This window comes from Cupressus sempervirens, chromosome 7 (assembly GCF_028749045.1).
Source record: "Cupressus sempervirens isolate cs-2001-9-10 chromosome 7, ASM2874904v1, whole genome shotgun sequence".
Taxonomy (NCBI): domain Eukaryota; kingdom Viridiplantae; phylum Streptophyta; class Pinopsida; order Cupressales; family Cupressaceae; genus Cupressus; species Cupressus sempervirens.
Genome location: NC_143124.1, coordinates 154595279 through 154600414, shown reverse-complemented (window position 1 = coordinate 154600414; position 5136 = coordinate 154595279). Strand labels below are relative to the sequence as shown.

The 5136-nt window shown below is 31.4% G+C and overlaps 1 long non-coding RNA gene across 1 annotated transcript; it reads left to right on the top strand.

Moving 5' to 3' along the window:
* Positions 1-267: 267 nt before the first annotated feature.
* LOC149545985 (uncharacterized) lies at positions 268-736 on the top strand. The gene is made up of 3 exons (XR_016354309.1): positions 268-362; positions 452-523; positions 702-736. It is a non-coding gene; the product is annotated as an uncharacterized LOC149545985 (long non-coding RNA).
* Positions 737-5136: the final 4400 nt, after the last annotated feature.

The window sequence follows — 5136 nt, the reverse complement described above, 5'->3', positions numbered from 1 at the left end:
CATCGATCTTTTCATAAAAAAAGAAAACCTATGACTCAAAACTTAAGTGAAAGAGTTGATGAGCATGAAAATTTTAAATTCCCCTCTGTACACTCTAAAAAGAAAAAGCGAAAAAAAGTCATTAATCATTCATGCATAGCAATACAAGGAGAAAGAGTTATTCTATCACAACAAGGTGAGTACATTTATTTAAAAATACTTTATTATTTTCAACATATAGCTCAATACTTGTTATTTTTATTTCATATGTTGAACATGTGTCAATATAGGTTTGGTTGATCAAGGAGAATCTCCACGACGTCGATTGCCTTTCTCTATTGATTTGAACCAAACAATAACAGATGACACACAAGTACTAGATGGTAATTTACTCACTATTAACTATTTTTATTAAAATTAATTATTTAGTTCACATTTCTAATTGCATTTAGTGCTTTATCAAATAAACAAGATGTAGTTTGTGGAGATCAACCATCAACGCCAAAGGTTATTCATCCTCAAACATTTCAACAAACTTGTGGAGGTAATGGAATTTTGATTTTTCTTATTGTTACATAATGTGATATAGATTATGAGAACAATATTCTGATTTAGAATTTAGTTATGATAGAAAAAATAAAAATTTGAAATTATATTTGATTTTTTTGTTTATAATTTAATTTTATCTGAATGGATGTGTTAAATGTGCATTGTTGTATTAGATGATCAACAAACTGACCAACAATATGGGTTGCCCTTTTCTATTGATCTTAACCAAAACACAAGAAGTGGAGATGGTAAGGAAATTATGAAATGATATTCAATTTTCTAAGACCTTTTTCTTAAATGAATTTTATAACTAACACATTCATTTTGTAGGTATTGATGATATCTATATGGAGGATTATGGCCAATAAATTTTGAGACAATCATTAAAGTCTATAAAACTTTATATAAATGTATTCATGATTATATTTGTATGGGCACTTTATATGGCTATTTTACAAAGTCTCATTAGTGTTCCAATATGTGGTTAGAGTTTGAATATCTAGAAGATATAAGGGAAGCCTTTTGGGTTTCTTAACAATTCTGGTTTAGGGATTACACTTTACACATCTTGAATATTATGAGTAATGAATGAGGGTTTTCTTTTTTGTTCTTTCCCTCACGAGCTATTTTTGAACCAGTTTATTTATTATAATATATGGTGATATTCTACTCTTGTTAAGAAAAAATAATAAAACTCATTGAAATTAGACCACTCGTATGCACATGGAAATTCCACCTCTTATTTTTTATAACTAGTCAATTACTTTTAATAAGTCATATTGCTCTCTCTCTCTCTCTCTCTCTCTCTCTCTCTCTCTCTCACACACACACACACACACACACACACACACACACACACACACACACACACACACACACACACTCAATTAATTAATTAATCTTGAGATAATTATTATAGTTTATCAAACTTTATATAAATGAATTATGATTATATATTTATTGGCACTTTATAATCATATTAATAAATGAATAGAAGCTACGAATAAGATTGGATTGATGAAACCTTACATTTTATATACCATTTGAATTAAAATTATTTGTTAATGGTTTTTTTGTTTAAATTATAAAGATTCTTTTAAAATTAATATATTTTTTCTCAAAAGCAATAGGTCAAAGCTAAGATTTATTATTATTTATCATATGAGACCTCCCAAATAAGAGGCTCACAATTTACCATTTTATTGTAGGCTCTTGCCTTCAATTAATATTTTAATAATATATTAACCAAATTTATTTTTAATTAAAATAAAATTGATTAATATTTAATGATATATCTATTAATTTAATTTTTTAAATTTATTTTTAGTAAATGGCATATCTAAATTAATTATAAAGAGGATAAATAATTTAGAAATATATTTTAGTCAAGAGCCTATAACACAACATAGCATTAGCCTCTCATGTGGGAGGACTTGGCTTTGAATCTAATGGACTTGGCTTTGAATCTACTCGAGCTTAACACATAATAATAATTAGTTTCAATAAATTATAATAATTAATCTAGGTTTTGATTGATTACCTATCAAAAAAAATGTTCAAATAGATTTTAACAATGATATAATATGTTGAAATAAATTAAACAATGATATAATATATTAATTTTAGTCACAATTATTTTCTTTGACAAATAATAATCATAATTATTTTTCCAAATTTAAACAATATATTACAATCTTAAAATTTATGATTGTTATATATTTTTCAATATATTAAGAAACTAATATAATATTGATTATACATAAATATAATATAGTGCTCTAATTTATAGTATTAAGATATCATTTATTATAAAATATTAATTTAAATTATTCAAGAGTTTCCATTTTCTACAGAATTTTTAAAATGAATTTTCAAAAAAAAAATTGACTTAGATTTTCTTAAAATTTAAAATAAACTTTGGCATTTAAATGACTAGCCATAAAAACATTACTCTCACTCCCTTGGGTAAAGTTGAAATTGAAATTAATAATAAAACAATGGATTTAGTAAATATTGCACAAATCCTTTTTTGTGAAAAGAAACATGCCTGCAGCTTTGGTTGTGACTTTAGGAAAAGGTTTTAAAAAGTAGTGTGGTATTTCCAAAGGAGAAAAAATTGCAAACACTTAGGCCATTCACGATTTATATGATTGGGGGCAAGGATTAAAAAATAAGTAATCTTACTCATTTAAGCCATCCCACTTATTTTTCCATGGATGACATGGATTGCAAGTCAGTGTACAATTAGATTTCATGCCATGCGGATCACGTCTTGCATGGGCTGCGGCTATTGAACCCCTGCGACTATCAGCATCTGTCAGGATACGGCATTTTGAGACAGCTGTGCAGTCAATGATGGAATGCAAATGGGGATGGGATGTGGATGGAGGATGACATACCCAGCCAGTCGAAATAACTGGCTAGGTAGTTGTTGCCTATGGGGAGTGGGCCCCATGATTTGGTGGGGACCACCTATCCTTGTTGCCTCATTAATATTTGCTTCCTCCTCATGGCCACTTAAGGAGATAATTTACAAACAATTTGAGGTCCACCTTTCCTCAAAACATCATGACACTCCTTCCAAGGTGGGATGCAATACACTACTCTCTGACTTATGTCATAATACATATATGTAGAAAAATTGTAATTCTGCACCCAATCACTAGGTCATGCATTTTTTTTTGGGAATGGTGGTGTGAGTACAGAGTTTGGAGATTTCGTCCCACATGTAAGGTGAGGGTGTAGGTGATGTGGCAAAAGGTTGTCAACTTAGGTGAGAATTTCTTGCGATATGGTCGGTTTGTTTCCTATTATATGTATTATGAGTGTTGAGTTGAGTGTGTTGGCCGCTTCCTTGGTTAGCTTTTGGTTTTAAAAATTTATTGTGACTTACTTCCTTTCTAACATGTATGTGCCCCCCCCCCCCCCGGTTTTAATTTAATGACTAGTGAATGTTAGGGTATCCATTATTATATAAAATGTTGTTTTATTATTTTCACTTAGCTTTCAACGTTGAATTTTATAAGGGCTATATAGGGAGGATTCCAAGGAATATCTCAAGGAATACAATAATGGTCTATAATTGGGAGGGGATTTGTTTCCTACTCCCCATACAAAGTCTAGAGAGAAAATATGCATCTACAACAAGTTCCTCTCATAAGTATTTTATATCAGGTTATTTATTGGTTCCTTAGGTGATGGGTTAATGTTATTCTAGTCTAGTGATGTCTTAGTATTAAATGACTCAACTTAACACTCTAATTTAAATGTTTCATAAGAGTTTATTTGAATCATATATTGAATTTCTTCTCATTGAAACCATAACGAATGACTTTCCAAGCATACATATGGACAAGTGTAAGACTGGAAACTTACTACAACAATCACATAATATGAAACTTTACAATAATTTCACTCACCCTACCTTAAACAAGCATTACTTTGACTATCTTACTCATGAAATTTCCACAAGGTTTGGCTAAGAGATTAATAAATGAATCTGCTTATGTATAAGAGCTATTGCATCATGAATTCCACAATGATGTATATATTCCTTTACATGACCTATTTGTTTCCTTTCTATGTAACTATGAAAATGGTACAAATTCCTCTTACAAATAAAACTATATACACAACAAAAAATCTCATCTTAAACATTCACAATGGTATACATTGAGGGACCTAACCCTCTCTTACTTCAGAGATTTAAAAAAATGAGGATTCTACTTTCATAGCACATTACAGAATGACATGAAAAAAATAGGTTCCTTCATAACACTTGTTCCTCCAAAAATGTCAAGGGAGAAACCCCAATTTCTTCATAATGTTCATTTCCACAACCTACACAAACTCAAAAATTTGAACCATGGAAGCTCACCTCCCTACCTAGGCCTCAAGGAGGCCACCCCGGTGCTAGGGGAAACAATGCTCAACTGGGATACACTCAAACAATGTCACAATAAAAAGAACCAACATGAATACCATACTTTAACAACACATTCACAATCCCCAACCAAGGCTTTCACAATGATTCAAAATTTGAATCATAAACATTGGGTGAAGGTGGGCTCTTCAAGGAGGAGAATGCCATATCCTTGTGAAACAACAAGTCTTTCAATTGCAACATTCCAATAAGGCTTCTGAGAAACATGCCACAACAAGGCTATCAATAATCACATACCTCAACAAGGCTATCAATAATCACATGCCTCAACAAGGCTATCAACACTTACTCCTCTTCAAATATCCTCACATATACCTCCCATAGAACAATAGAAAGGCATATGGCTTCTATGGAGCCCATACTCCATGAAAACCATCCCCTCTCCAAGAGGAGGATTTCTCAACTTCAATGTTGAGCCCAACTAACCCCTTCACCACAATTCTTCTCTTCCCTTCCAAGGTTGAGTGAAGCCTTCACACCCAATACAACATTCAGTCCACCACAACAATCTAAGAGACAAAACCAAAGGCAAATAGATTCAACAAACACATTCACATGCACCACATGCAACACAAAAATCCTGCAAGAACTCTCTTACACTTTCCATCCTTCAACTTTCAAGAGATGAGAGAAAAAATGGCATGAAGCACTAAGCTCCTTCCAAG